The sequence below is a fragment of the Gekko japonicus genome, unplaced genomic scaffold, assembly GCF_001447785.1.
Source record: "Gekko japonicus isolate JY-2015 unplaced genomic scaffold, Gekko_japonicus_V1.1 scaffold638, whole genome shotgun sequence".
NCBI classification, from domain to species: Eukaryota; Metazoa; Chordata; class Lepidosauria; order Squamata; family Gekkonidae; genus Gekko; species Gekko japonicus.
In genome coordinates this window covers 535,707-552,345 of record NW_015168066.1, presented here as the reverse complement: position 1 = coordinate 552,345, position 16,639 = coordinate 535,707, and positions in this window count along the sequence as shown.

Genomic DNA, 16,639 nt, shown 5'->3' with positions numbered 1-16,639 from the left:
TGCTCAACCTCCAAACTCTGCTCCGTAGTTTCCAAACTCTGAGTCAATTTTCCAATAGTCTCAGGAAACTCCGCTATTACCGGCAATTCGTATAGGCTTGCAAATGCTGCTTTTACGCCCACATTTAATACCCTCTTGAATACCCTCTTCCGAGGCATCTAAAAACTGCTCCAGCGTCATCTCGACCACCAACGTGTTCTCATCCATTTCGTTCTCTAACTCAGTCATTTTCACACAATGTAATTCAAGTTCTATATCTATAGACCTGTCTCAAGAAACTGACATTTTCTTCCCCCCAAAACAAAACAGAAAGAAAAGAATTTTTGCTTCGCACTTTTTTTTCTGGCCGCTCTCTTTTCTTTTTGCACCAAACAGTTCAGGGTTCTTTCATTTTCCACTTAAAGATGCATGCACCAGGTATAAATTTCCTTCGTTGCTGTGTATATAGTTCCATATAAGTTTAAGTTAAAACAAACGGAAGGCAGCAGCTGCAGAGAACATGGCGACCATGTTCTCTCTCGTAATCCACGCCTGCTTCGGGATAGGCAGCGGACACCCCCCACATTGCCAATCACAGGGAGGGCCGCCACAGAACCCCCCACCCCAGCTCTCCCCCCAAGAGAGCTGGCAGGGCTCTCCCGGACCCCGGGAGGCCCCGAAAAACGTGGAAAAGAGTCGGGCGGCTCGGAGCGATCCAAGCCCCGCCCGTCGCCGTGCCGTACCACCGGAAGTCTCCCAGGTAGACTATTTTTTTAATTTTTTTCTCTGTTTCGTTCAGCTGGAGCTGCTGTGCAGAAAAGTTTTTGTTCATCACAGTCAGTTGCTGGTTAATACCATTGAGTTGTTCCATCACCGGCTTAAGCATATCCGCCAGGAGTTTGAGGACATCTGTTCCCTCTTCCAGCTTCGGGCTCTGCCCACCAGGCTTCGTCTTAAACTTTCTCTGCTGGGCCGCCATCTTTCCCATTTTGTTACAGGTTCTACCGCTCCATCAAAACTCGGAAAACTCGCCAACCAACTTCGTGACTCAGATAAGTCTCTCAAAACACTTTTGGTTTACTTCCTCCTCCTCACCCCCTTCATGTCCATTTACCACTCTCACAAAAGAGGCGTCCCTCTTTGCAATCTCTGTTTTCGATTGGGGGGAGATCCCTTTTCAAACTACTTCATTTTATTCTGAACTCACGTTCATTGTCGGCTAATGTATCCGTTGTGAGGAGAGCATCCGCCATTGCTGTTCTGTCAACCGAAAGTCCACCTCTTTCATGCTCTGAAGCCCTGACTGCCACAGAGTCCACCATTTTTTCCAGAGGAACTGATCTCTGCCATCTAGATAGCAGTTGTGATTCTGAGTGATCTCCAGCCCTCACCTGGAGATTGTATCAAAACACAAACACTCTGTGTATAACTTACAAATAGAAGTAGAAATAATATATTATCCAAAACAATTTTAACAGTTCTTAACTGTTCAAATATTTGTCAAATTCAAACACTCTTGTGATTTCTTAAAGGGTTAGGATCCAACAGTACTTAATACAAAAGACAAAATCCAAGTAAAGTTCACTAATCTTTTGTATAAGACACTTCAGGAGAGCAAAAGTTCCACAGAAAAACAAAAGTTCCATGTTGTAGGAGTAGCAGCTATGCACCTGGAGATTGGCAACAATGGTTTCCCAGGAGGAAAAGTAGTCTTTCTCTGCAATGAGGACCAAAGCAGCTTAAATTATTTTCCTCTCTGCCATTCGATACGCCAAGACCAGAAAAAACGAACATCTCCTACATTTCTGATGTCCTATAATCCTGTGAGGAACTAAAGACCTTTTCCCCAAAATGTCTGCATGTACTAACATGTTTTAATGTTTTTTCTCTATCTGAATCCAATTTTAGGTATATTTGAGCATCCTGGCAAGTCTGCAACCATATGCCAATGTTTTCTAATAATCCCAGCTATTTTAAATGCAAGATTAGAATGCTGTAAACCCCAAGTAACACCCATGCCATGCTTTTGTTCTTTTTTCCTAAAAAATATTACTGCAATCTGTTCTTTCAACCCTATTTTCAGTTGCAATAATGATTTCCTCTGGATATTCTCTATTAATAAATTACTGACGTAAAAATAATTTTTCTTTTTAATAATCATTCAAAAATCTGGGACTTTTTCTTGCACTTAAATATTGTCCATACGGTAATTTCCCCCCTCAAAGTTATTAGATGAAAAGAAATATACCTCAGGTATGTATTCCTGTCTGTGGGTTTCCTATATAATTTAACAGCAAGTGAATCATTGTCATTTACTACCATTGTATCAAAAATGCTATTTCTTTCTGATGCCACCTACCCTCAAATTTAACTGATTTGCCCATTCAATAAATTCCTCAACATATTGGCCATTTAAAAAAATTAAAAAAAACAAATCATCAATATATTTTTTGTATTTGATAATCTCATGAAAATATGGGTTTTGTTGCTTATCCAAAAACCCATTTTTAAATAAAAAATCATGAATAAATTAGCGATGCTAGGAGTCAGTGCTCCCCATTGCAACTGGTAGTGGTAAACATGACAAATTAACCTGGACCATAGTCACCCCACATCCATAGGGCCAGATCCCTGACAGATTCCAGGGTCTATGCGTGACAAGCCTCACTTGAGACTGGAACCCCTGCAAGGATCCCACAAGTACAATCAAGAGCCATGTCCCACAAACTGAACCCAGGGCCTCAGCACCCAATCATTCTTTGTCCTCCTTGAACTATGGTTCCCTAAACAAACAAAAAGATCCATATATTCCACTCCAAATCTTTAAGTTAGTGACATGGAGAGGTAACCTCCCAATGGCAAGATTACTCTCCATTTGAACAATGTCTTGCAGCATGCCAGGACAAGTGGACTGTGAGGCTGGAGGCACAAAGCTCTGCAGGATATGGTTAAGGCTCTGATAATGAAGTTGAGGAGTGGCCAAGAGAACTGACCTCAGGGAGGGGCAGGCTGTTCCTCACCTCACCCCACATTCCAACCATTCCTTGAAGATATCTTCCCTGCTGCCAGATGTGGGAGTGTCTGCTGTGCAGTTCCCTAGCCAGACATCAGTGCTGAGGCTGTGGGATCAGGAACAGGGTCATTTTCACAAGCTGTTAAGGAGGTGGGGTCTCCACCAGGGGAAATGCCTACACTACTGGTACTCCCTTTGGATCTGCTGTGATAGAAGCAGCACCCCTGCACCTGAGAGGCTAAGTCTTCTGCCAAGCAGTCCTATTTCAAATATTATCATTCTGGGCTACCCTCTGGAAGCACAGGAGCTGGGCAGCCAGCAAATGCATCACTGAAGCTGCTACCACCACCACTGCAGAAATTGAAGGTGCAATGACAGCAATGGTTGTATGACACTGCAAAATGTCCTTGCTTCAGAAAGCTCCACTGACTTCCTATAGAGGTCCCTGCTCTAGAACCATTGCCAGAACCATATCAACAAACAAGAAGGCATTACTTCAACACTTTGCGACCTTTGCGGGCAGATGTGCCCTGCCTGTTCTTTTGCTTACAGAATTGCAGCAGCTATATTGCTCCTTGAGCATTTCTATTCCAGTCACCATGTTAGGGTTGCCAAGTACTCACCATGCACCAGTGGGGAGTGGGAGGGAGCCTTCCAGGAGTGGGGTGGGGCTCCGCCCCAAACAGCAATATTGCTGATGTGATGACATCATGCAGAAGTGACGTCATCACATTGGGGACGTCATGTGGCAATGCTCTGGTTTAAGGGCAAAACTCTTATTGTAAAATTGCCCTCAAACCATAGAGTTTTACCAGGGGGCATGGCATGGCAGCAAAAGAAGATGGCAGCTTAATCATCAAGCTCCGCACCTCTCCCACCTCAAATACACTTTAAACCACAACACATCACCAGGAAAAGACTCCAACATATGGGGGAAACTGGCTATAAAAACCAGGAAAAAAAATAAGAGTTCTTGGAAGCCAGTAACAGACTATTTTCAGTCTGAAAAGGCACAAGTATGCCAGCCCCAATCCAGACAAATGGGGAAAAAAGTGGCAGATGGTGAAAATGGTAAGAACGATGCAATGGCAGAATTGGGGACTAAAAATATTTTAACAGAAATAAACAACATGGAATCTTGCTTAGAAGAGATGATGAAACAGATACTTGATCCCATTCAAATTCAATTGAATGAGATAAAACAAGCTTTACAAGATGTGGATCAAAAAGCCGAACAAACTTTAACAACTGGTATAAAGGCAGCAGGAGCAATTAAAAACTTACAGAGTAAAGAGAAAGCAACCCAAAAAAGGATCCTAGCATTAGAAACGGAGACAAGGCAATATAATTTCAAATGTAGAGGCGTCTTGGAGGGCTCTGAGGAATTTAAAGAAGTCCAAATATTCATTGCATGCTTCGACACTTAAATTAGAAGAAAATTTCACCCCCGTAATATTAAAAGTGTATTGTTTAGGACAATAAAACAATGACACCCAGAGAAGCCCCAGGGATACATTGGCCACATTTCAAGATATGAGAACAAAATGCAGGAACCTATCCGAAGCTAGAATGAATATATTGTCAGGCTCTGGGATCCCCCCAGGCCAAGTGAGTCCGCTCACCGCGGTGACGAAGAAAGGAGGAGGGATGCAAGTACCTCAGATCCAGAAGGGATGGGAAGTTACGCCACTCCCCCAATCACCTCCCTCGGGTTTACAGCCACGCTCCCTTCTCTCTCGATCATCACGTTAGCTGACTCCAACATCCTCCCCGGTACTGCGTCATTTCCCTCTTTATATCCTTGTGAAGCAAAAGTGCCTATGAAGGGTTAAGTGATGTAATAGTATGTTAGCCTTCTTCCTAGTGCAGCTGTTTTCAGTTTGTTATTGTTAAGGTGCTGATTCTAAGTACAGGCAGACCTACCAATTAACTCTATTTGAAAAAACTGTTTTGACCGTAAAGTGTGGGCAGCTGATAGTTGAAAGGGAAAAGAGTATATTTTGACACCTCAGCTGGGGGGAAGGTTAGCCTAGGAGATTCTGGGAACTCCTATATGCGGTTCATACTTGCAGACCTTGACGTGAAGCCACATTTCTTGCCTCCTGAAAACTGCGCTGTAGAACACAGGTAGTTGAGTTAGTGTTTATTATTTTGTTGTACTCTCTGAAGTGTTTTGTTGCTGAATTTTATGTTTCTCTCTTTTGATCATTGTTTTAAATAAATATATTTTTTTAAACTTAAGTTGGCTCATGTGTGCTCAAGTCTCCTGTTAACCCACAAGAAAGCCTAGCTATCTTGACAATCCTTCTTCTCCCCTGGTGGTGACACACCCCAGTCTGTTTTATCTTGTTTTATTTGCTCTTAAATTAAGATGAGATGGTGTCCAGTAGATGTTGCCTCCATCCCCATACAGCGGTACCGATCCGCCACACCACTGAAATGCGATAGTCTTAGGGCCACTCCGTTCCCAGTTATCAGCCGGGTTCGTTGGTGATGATAGTAGTGGTGGCTCCTAATTGAAAGCCTGGTGGAAGAGCTCCATCTTGCAGGCCCTGCAGAACTGTATGAGGTCCCGGAAGTCTCTGATCTCCTCCGGGAGCTCATTCCACTAGGTAGGAGCCACCACTGAGTAGGCCCCAGCCCTGGTTGCAGCAAGTTGGGCCTCCTTGGGGCCTGGAATCACTAGGCAATGTTGTGCCCCAGACCATTGTGCTCTTTGGGGTATATATGGGGAAAGGCGGCCCCTCAGGTATGTCGGACCCTGGCCATATAGGGCTTTAAAGATAAGAACCAGCACTTTGAAGTGAACCTGGTATGCTATTGGCAGCCAGTGCAGTGCTTTTAGCACAGGCTGGATATGCTCCCATCTAGGGAGACCCATCAACAGCCTGGCCACAGCATTCTGCACTAGCTGCAGCTTCCAGATTTGTGACAAAGGCAGCCCCATGTAGAAAGCATTACAGTAGTCTAACCTCGAGGTGACCGTCGCATGGATCACTGTAGCTAGATCATCAAAGTTGAGGAAGCGACCCAATTGCCAAATCAGCCTAAGGTGGTAGAAGACCAACCTGGCAGTGGCTGCCACCTGGGCCTCCGTAGTTAGGGAGGAATCCAGGAGCACTCCCAAACGTCTAACCTCCAGTGCTTGCACAAAAGGTGCCCCATTGAAGGTCAGGAGAGGGATCCCCAACCCCAGGCCACCCCGACTCAGGCTACTGGCCGGTGCATTAGGCGGTCGGTACACTAGCCAGATTGCCAAACTCCCCTCGGCCTCCAGAACCAGGCTGACACACTCCATGCCTGTGATCTCCAATAGTGGGAGCGCCCTGAAGGAGTAATCCTCCCGAATGAAAATCACCACACCTTCCCCCCCACCCGCTAGTCCGTGATGGGTGGAGGACTGAGAACCTAGGTGGGGCGAGTTGGGAGAGAGCTACAGTCTCCCCATCCTGCACCCAGGTCTCGGTAATTCACGCCAGGTCTGCCTGCTGTTCCATGACAAAGTCCCGAAGGGCTATGTTCTTATTATTAGTAGACCTGGTGTTGCACACCACCAATGATGGAGGGGAGTTCTCAATCTTGGCCCCACTGCCAACAACCTTTGGGATGGGTCGCAGGCTGGAAGGGCGGCGAGCCATCCTGTTTCTCCGTGTCCTTTAGTTGCATTATATGTACCAAACACTGACCAAATTACATATATTCAGTCCATTCTTTTAGAGAAGGAGAAATAATTATTGGAGGCAATTTAAATTATATAATAAATCATAGACTAGACAAATCCAATACAAACAAAAAACAAAAAAGATGCTTCAACATAAACTTACTCCCCTTGCAGAGATATTAGAACAATCTCCTCTTGTAGATGTATGGAGACAACTCCATAAAGGTGAAAGAGACTATACATATTATTCACAAAGGTATAGTACATATACACGTATTGATTACTTTTTAATTTCTCCATCTCTACTAAGTAATGTGCAATCTACTCAAATAGGTCCATTACAATGATAGAACAAAAATGGATTGAATGTACCATCTTATTAAACACTGGGGAAAAACAAACATCGTGGATATTGAATAAATCTTTATTGAATCATCATACAGTTGATGCTGAAATGAAACATTTATTAAAAATTACTTGATACAGTTGATAATAATACAGAAGATGTAACACCATTATTTGGGATGCATTTAAACCAGTTCAAAGAGGATATTTGATAACCAAAGCTGCCTAATTGAAAAAACAAAAACAAAGAAGGGAGCAATTATTAACATAAATAAGTAAATTAGAAGCTATTCACAAAAGAACAGGAAATACTAAAATATATAGAAAAACCTAGATCTCACACAAATTCAACAGAATTTATTATTTTAAAAACAAAAGTAATGGCAAAATACAGCTAAAGCATTGACATTTTTAACCAGAAGCATGAAACAAAAAAGAGAATAAAAAAAATTACAATTATAAAAGATAAGGAAGGCAATTTGCTGTTTGACATGGAAAAAATAGCTCAGTCCTTTTGGGATTATTATAAAACATTATTTGACTCTAAAGTTACAAGCTCTGATTTAATAAACACTTATTTGGAACAACACTATAATAACACTAAACTCTCCCTAGAACATAAAACAATAATGGAGAATCCAATCACTGAGAAAGGAGTATTAAATGCTATTAAGAACTTAAAAACTAATAAAGCTCCTGGACCAGATGGTTTCATTTCTCATTTTATAAGAAATACACATCTAATTTAATAAAGCCTCTAACTAATGTTTGTAACTATCTTATGCAATTTGGAATACTTCCCCCTTTTTGGAAGCAAGCAGCCATCATAGTTCTACCTAAACCTGGCAAAGACCCCGCTATAGTTACTTCCTATAGACCAATATCCCTATTAAATACAGATTTTAAAATGTTTACTTTCATAATTGTAACTAGATTAAACTCTTTTGTGACTCAATACATCCACCAGGATCAGGTAGGATTTATGTCAAAATGGGATTTGAGTGGTGGTACTTATAAGGCTTTGTTTAATAAATTATTGTAAGATAAATCAACAAAAAGCAATGTGCATGAATTTAGATATAGAAAAAGCCTTTGATTCAGTAGATTTTGTTTACTTAAACTGAGTATTACATTATTTAGGATTTGGAGAAAATTTTCTACAAATAATTAATATAATATATAATCAACCAATGGCACACCTTAAAATCAATGGCATGATATATGAACAATTTACTTTAAAACATAGTACAAGGCAAGGGTGTCCTCTCCCCCCAATATTATTTGTCTTAGTAATGGAACCCCTGGCAGCAAGAATAAGATCTCATTCCAAAATCTACAGTATACAAATTCATAGTAAGGAATATATACTTTTGTTATTTGCTGATGATATTCTTTTGTTTCTTACACACCCTACAATTTCACTATTCAACCTACAACAAATTTTAGGTGAATTTAGTAATATATCGGGATTGAAAATCAATGAAACTTCTATATTTTCCCTATAAATATAGATACTCAATTGATAGTCTTAAATGTCCTACCTCATCAAATACTATGTCTGTCAGGATCATCACTGCAGTCTTGTGGCCAGGGATGAGATGGGCAGACTGCCTTTTGGAGTGCCTTTGATGGATACTCTACACAGTCCATGTGGCTGTGGATGAGGGATCGTCAAGGCATATTCCTGGGCTGGGCTGCTCGGGCACGAGCCGCTTACAGCGGGCTACACCTCGGGGGCCAGGTGCATTGCCCATCTTATGGCAAGGGTGGGGTTTGAGTTTGAGTGACCCCAGGCCTTGACCATGCCGCTTCCTACTGTTAGCCCTTGCCTTTGATGTTAATAAAATAAAGTGGCCTTTAGTTTCCCTACTACCATTGTGTGACTCTTTCTTTTGTCTATGGGGGAAAACCCTGCCTGGCAGCAACACCAACTCAGATTAATCAGTAACAATCTCATTAACTAATACAATTCTAGTAAGACAACCAGTTACATTACAGATCTTACACTGCAACCCGAATAGCTGTGCCTAACATGCAATAGCTGGACAAAGCAATATTAAAACTCAAATTCTAATGGCACAACTTGTAAATGATACCAAACTTAAACAAAAAAAAGAACTCTGCCCGCAAATCCATATGTTAAAAAATGCTGAAGAAAATTGGAGGAATGGGAGGACAAGAGTGGGGGAAAGAAAAGTTCCTAAAAGGGAGAAACCCTGTGATACTGCCAACCCCACACTCACCAAAATTGCATTCAGTGAAATCACTCTAAGTTTAGTACACACCCACTCAACATTGCTCCAAAACACAACCTTCAGACATGCAATATCTCACAACCCGATTTATTACTCCAACAGATGTGAAAACTGTACAAGGCAAGGCAACACCTCTCCTCAGCAGCACACAGCAAATGCCTACTTTGGAGGGGCTTGGCTTTTCTAAATACAGTGCCCTCCCCACACCCCTTTACTGGAATATTTTCAACCCTGATCAATGCTGCCTCAGGCCTCATTTGGTAGAAAGGGATCAGGACAAACATATCCACAGCTGCTAATGCTGTGAATGCCACTTCTCATGAAAAAAGCCCGAACAATAGATCACTGTACCTATGAAGGGTTCTCCTTGTAGATTCATTTAAAAATCTATAGAATACTCTGCAAACAAGAGAGACTGTGCAAAATTTCAGGGGAAGAGTCTACTTTACAAGTATTTGATTTTTCAGACTTTGCAAAGTACACATGAATCAAGGAAAGGTTAGGGACATGTCAGGTTTTGAAGTCTCAAAGTTCAGCTGTTTTCAACTGATCCATGCTTAAAAAGAAATCCAACGGCCAGGGTTTTGTTACACTGGGTAAAATAATATATATATATATATTCATGCCCTCATAAGTCCAAAATAGCTGGAGGGATTTTCCTCAAATGTTTCAGAAATATTCATGTAGGGAGGGTGACCAAGCATGAAAAGTTTAAAAGCAAGGGGGGGGGGGGGAAACATACATTTTCAGAATATGCCATGAAACCAGAAAGCTGCAATCCGGGAAGCATTCGGTGTGGTTAAATTTAGCTTTGTTACTAGTGAAAGCTGTCACGTTACAAAGAAATGTAAATTCTTCTGCAGAAAGGAACTACTTCCCTCATTTAACCTCTGCTTGCAGCAAGGACGACTTCCCCTACAAGGCCCCATTATTATTATTATTTTTCTCAGCCACGCTTCAAAACTGTTATTTCCTTTTGATTATAAAGACAGTGGTCAGATGTGTAAAGATGCCATTCTGGTATTTTATTTATGCTTATCTTTGTGCTAAAAAAGCTTTTATTTGCAATCCAATTGAAATTGAGGTTAAAATGTGGAGGCACTCTAAAATATTCCCAATCAGACTGCCATTTGATTTGGCATATGAGGAGTTTTTTCCTGTCATACAGAGAATACACAGGGGTGCAAAGATGACTGGAGTGACAAAGGGGATTTGTGAAAAGTATGGAGAAGTGGATCAGCCTTTTTGCTGCTTTTCTTTGACAACAGGGATTGTAGAAGTTATCCCTGAAATGAAATTTGGGGAAATAGACTGTCACTCATCTATCAAAACAGAAAGGAAATAAACACGTAAATAACGTTTAATAGGGAGGAATTTTTACCATATGGTGAAATGATGATATTTTATGCTTCTAAAAAACCCCTGAATGTGACATATTGTGTGGAGATGTGATATTACCAGGTTAGTTTGGAAAAACCCCCCCCCAATTTTGAATCAATTTATAGTAAATTTATATATTTCTAAATTCCTAAATTTACTGAATGCTCCGTAAATTAGAAATGGGCCCTAGTATGATACTAAGCCCTGGTGTGAGGTATTGGATCATTGTCATGTGTCCAGAATATATCACTCATTGGCTTGGGAATATTGGGTATACGTATTGGTTAAAGTAGCAAAGTTGCATGATCAGGAAAGCATGGAATTACATTCAATAAACTCTCTTTAAGTCAGCATATTGCAGCTGCAATAAGAACGTACTTTTACTGAAGCTTACTCACATAAACCTAACATAGGCCCCAGTCACACGGGCCGGATATCACGAGGGGGAGGTGTGGCTGTTTGCCCTGGAATGAACTACCGTGCGGCAGCCAGTTCAAACGTCCTGCCCAACGTCCCACCGACATCCCGTGGTTGGGGGAGGTGCCAATCATACCTCACTCCTGCAGCGCAGCAAAGAAGCGCCGCCGCAGGGGTTGTGTCGTTTTTTTAACCCAAGTGTTCACATGCACCGTTGGGTGCTTGTGCGCACCCGTGGAGATTTGACAAAAAAAAGTTTTCACGACGGGACATGGGCAGGCACTGGATGCCACGAGCTAACACCGGAAACGTGATCTGACGCCTGCCCTTGGAGGTACTAGTTTTTTACAGCGCATCTTCGGAGTGAAGCCTCGGGTGAGCCACAGGAGCTCTTCGCTTCCCAGATGTGGCGGTGAGATCGCACCCGGAAAATCCGCCTATCTTCTGTCTCTCTAGTGCGCCTAATGCTCCGTGTGACTGGGGCCCTAAATACTAATATAAATACTACTGTTCCCTGTTACAAGTTACCAGCTTATCAGCTGCACTTGTGTGGAAGAATGAGATCATGGTGGTTGTCCTGGTTTGCAAGACCAGGAGGAGAGGGAGAAAAGGCACAGAAAAAGGAGGAAACAGAGAGAAGCTTCCAGGATAGACAAAGGCAGGCATCACATATATACACAGTCTGAGTCTACTGAAAAGGAAAATACAGTCACCTTTACTGCAACAGGGACCAGAGGAGGATTTCCACAAACACAAAGGGGGTGATTTTTTTGCTGATTTCCCTATCCTGCAGTAGACCTAGTTCCTCACCCATCCTATTTTGGGGGTTGCCCCTAGGAGCAGCATTACAGGAACATTTTGGGTGAAGGGGGAGGTAAAGAAGTCCTGCTTTATGGATGGAAATTTTTCCTGCAGAAATTTCCTATAGATCTAATCCATTGTTGTGGTCTCCATGTCATGAAGATCTCACCTGTGTTTCATCTTACATGAGTGGAAGAGGCTCAGTTCATGGCATGAAGGCTGAAGCACAATTTCCAGTCCTGGACACTATATATACTCACAATACACCAAGTGAATTTGGAGTGGTGTGTGTTGATAAGGAACAAGGAATAATTTCTAGTGATGCCATATTCCCCCCCCCAAGGTAATCTGTTCAACAGTCAAACATACATTGCTCAACACTCATAACCAGACTGTGAGTTAATCTGGAATATCCAGATTGCACTGAATTACACTGAGCAATGTGAGCATCTGCCACAGTGAGGTGTGGCACTTTCAAGTACTGATAGCCTGTTTCTTCAAACACACACACAGGTTGTGAACAGCCCATCAATCAGTTGGTTGCCTAATTACCACTGATGAAGAGGAAGCAAGCTGAACTGGCACCGTTTAAAGCATCCCTAATCATTTCTATGTTCAATCATATTTAAGTGACAGAAGTAGGATTCTTCCTTATATGTAAATGTCACTGACTGCAGCTAGAAAGGTTCTCTAATGGCTGCCACCACTCTGGTATGGGTCTCCACTGGAGGGCCCAGAACACCCACCCCACCCCTTTATACAGTACTTTTCCAGTAGGTTTCCCTTTATATGTGACCAAATGAGGCATGAGGACCCAGGCACAGTAACAAACTAGTTTTATTAAAGAGATTGAATAACAACTGTAGTTCAAAACATGTAGGAAAAATGAGCACAGTAAAGGTAGGTAAACCAGCAAAATAATAAATCCTAACGCATCTGACTATACTGTGCTAGCCTTCTTTAGCTACCTGGTTTTAGATTGACTCACCCCTTTTGGATGAGGAATCCCTCTTTCTGCAACAGCCTCACCAACCGTACTCGCTGAAAGAGAACACAGTCCCATTTTAGGCAAGGCCTTTTATCTCTTCTTCCCAAGCATCACTGACTGCTCCCCTGCTGGTGTAGTTTTCCCTCCAAAATCCCCTGTTAACCAATCACAGGGTTCAGAGGATACCTGAGACATGTAGGCCCTGATGGCTTCCACTAGGATCCACTAGGCCTCCCTAGAGCCTGTAGGCCGCACCTCTATAGGCCCAGTACAGTATGTCTGGCTCATTTGTGCTATGTGAGAATGCCTGGCAGGGACATAGTCAGCATTCAAACATACAAGTTACTGGTTTATGGCCCAAGACATTATATCACTTATAATGTATCTTGGAAAAATGAAGAGGGGAGAAAGTTGCATATAGGGATGGGCATGAACCAGTTCACAAAGTAAAGTTCATCGCACATTTTGGCCGGTTCTTGGTTCACAAAGTGATGTTTGTGAAAGGATGCCTGACACAAACATATCATAAACTTTGGTGCTGTTTATGGTGGTTGAGAGTCCCTTGGACTGCAAGAAGATCAAATAAGTCAATCCTAAAAGAAATCAACCCTGACTATTCCCTGGAAGGCCAGATAATGAAACTGAAGCTCAAATACTTTGGCCACCAAATGAGAAGGGAGCACTCACTGGAGAAGGCCCTGATGCTGGGAAAGATTGAAGGTCAAAGAAGACGGGGACGGCAAAGGATGAGATGGCTAGACAGTGTCATAGATACAAAAAACATGAAATTGAGCAAACTTCAGAGGACGGCGGAAGACAGGAAGGCCTGGTGTGATCTGATCCATGGGGTCACAAAGAGTTGGACTCGACTGTGCAACTGAACAACAAACAACAAATGGTGGTTCGTGGATTTATAGACAGTGTCTGCTCAATTAAACTGTTTACAAAACTCCAAGGCAACAGAGGGGGGCAGCATTCTTCAGCCTTGGAAACACCAATAGGAGCCCTCCAAAATTTAACAGGCACTGCTGGCTGCCAATAAGAGAGTTCCCATTCTGCTTTAAGGGATCAGAATGCTTCATATATATTCTCAGCTCAGCTCAGCTACTCATCTTCACCTCTGTCAGCTGTTGCAGTTATGCAGAGAGGCAGGGAATGTCTTAAAAGCAGACTAGAGAGAAGAGAGAAGAAGAGATTGGATTTTTACCCCACCCTTCACTTGGAGTCTCAGAGCGGTTTACAAACTCCTTTTCCTTCCCCTCCCCACGACAGGCACCCTGTGAGGGGAGTGGGGCTGAGAGAGCTCTGACTGAGAACTGCTAATGAGAGAATAGCTCTGACAGAACTATGGCTTGTCCAAGGTCATCCAAGGTGGAGGAGTGGGGAATAAAACCCGGTTCTCCCATATTAGAGTCCACGCACTTAACCACTACACCAAACTGGCTCTCACATATTCCCTCCTGATTGTGAACTCCTCTTCCCTGCTGGGATTTGGGGGTGTTAGATAGACTCAGGGCTCTGAACCACCCCATCTCTCAGCTCATGCTGAGCAGAGGGGCTTAGCTAGTGGGTTTCTTGGACTCGACTGTGCGACTGAACAACAACAACAAAAAATTCTTGGCTGAGGACCAACATTTTGATAGTGATTCCTCCCCCCTACTGGGGTTTGGGGGTGTTAGGTGGACTCTGGGCTCTGAGTCACCCTGTCTCTCTGCTCATGCTGAACAGAGGGCTTAGCTACTGGGTGCCTTAGTTGAGGAACCATATTTTACACCTGCCCACCCCTCCTGATTGTGAGGCCCTCTCTGCCATGAGGCTGCAAGTGGGTGCAAAAGGTGTTCATCATGGGGGAAAGATTCCTCCACCCCCCATACCATAGGCGGCCATCCCTGGGCACCAAACCCATCCCTGCCAGCCCACTGGAGCCCGCCCCTAGTAGGGCATCACCAAGGGTCTCAGAGCCTCCATCCCCATATCTGTTCCTGGGGGTCCCCACAGAAGCAAAAAAGTTGTTAACACTGCCCAAGCACCAGCAGTTGCTAACACTCTTTGGAGAGGCAGACTCTAGCAATGATTCGGGGGGGGGGAGCACAACCTCCCCAGTGATTTCTGTGTGGCAGCATGCCAGGTGTGCCATGTCCATGTCTGGAAGGGTGTAAATCCCCAACACTTGTCCATCTCCATCCTCTGCAGGCACCTGCAAAGGGTGCACCCCACTATGTTGCGGCCAGAGGAAAGAGTGGCAACCTGTGGGAGGAAGAAGAGGCCCACTTCCTTTCAGCAGGGTGGAGCAGGGGGAGCAGGGGGAGCAGGGGGAGCAGGAGGTCCGTCCAAGAAAGACTTTCAACAGTTGGGGTGCTGTGGTAGGACATCAATCTGCAGAGATTCACTGGGACTTTGATTATGTTCTGCTGGGCTACCCTCAAGGCAGGCCACCCTCCAAGAGGTTGTTCCTACAGGGAAACCAACAGTGCCATCCAGAAGGGCTATATGGAGGGCCCAGGAAGCAGTCACTCGCCTTGTCAGCAATATGATTGCTGTGGATGGCCAACCCTTTGCCCTTGTGGAGGATGTAGCCTTTCACCAGCTGCAGCAACCCTTAGCTCCTTAGTATTCTGTCCCCTCATGGAGGACCATGAGCTGATGAGTCTTGCCCTCCAATACTGCTCCACACTGAAGGCTAAACTCTCCAGAGCACAAGGCAGAATTGTGCACTTCATGACAGAACTCTGGAGCAGCCAGCAGCCTGGCTATCTCTCCCTCACCACCCACTGGTGGCAACCAGAGGACCTAGCATCTGGACTGTCAGGGCACAGCCCAGGCCCTAGGACAGGACAGTTCTGCCACCAGGCTACAAAGTGGCTCCGCTCCATGGATGTAGATCACACAGTACAAAACATTGCCAATGTGATACAGACTAGCCTGAGGGTGTGGGTGGACAGTGGCAACATCATCTATGGCTGCATGATCATGGACACTGGCACCAACATGCTGGCAGTGGTGAAGACTGTGCATCCTCAAGGGCAAAATCTACCTGGCACATGTTTCATCTGGTGGTGAAGGATGCTCTGGGGTTAGAGAGCACTGTCAGGACCACATGGGATGCTGCCACTCTTGAGGTGCAGTCCTTGCTGGAGACCTGCTGTCAGGTCCTGTAGTAACCACTCAGTATGCAATTGTCCTTTAGCAGGTTTATTGGTAAAGTATGGCTTCTGGTCAGGTGAACACCTTTGCCAGAACTGGCGGGCAAAAGCATTGGGATAGATTTTAGGGTATGGGCTCCACCCCTCATGCACACATCACAAGCACCCACTAAGGCAACTACAGGTCATGAGAGAATATACGACCTAACTAGCAATATCTCTTAGTGTGTCTCCCAAGGCCACGGCTCCAGCTGGGGCCTGTAAACTATAGGGGGGTTGCTGGGGAACGATAGAAGAGGCACCTGAGCTACAACTCCTTTCACACATTCACACACTCCCCACCCCTCAGGAATGTCAAAGAGGACTGGCTGCTTAAAGACTACACAAAAGCAATTAGCAATTAGCCAAGCAGGTATTCAAAAGCAGGAGTTGGCAACAGCAATAAAAGGCATCTACACATGGTCAATACACATGGGCACAAGCAAGATCCATTCAGCAGTCCGATTCTGACACCTGCCCACCTGGCTGCCTACTTCTCACACAGCATCAAGTTTGCCCATCTGCTGCACAAGAGGCAGTGGGGGGGATGAGCCTGAACACCAGCTCATCCTGGATTTAGCCACCTGCTGGAACTCCAACTATGCCATGATTGTGCAT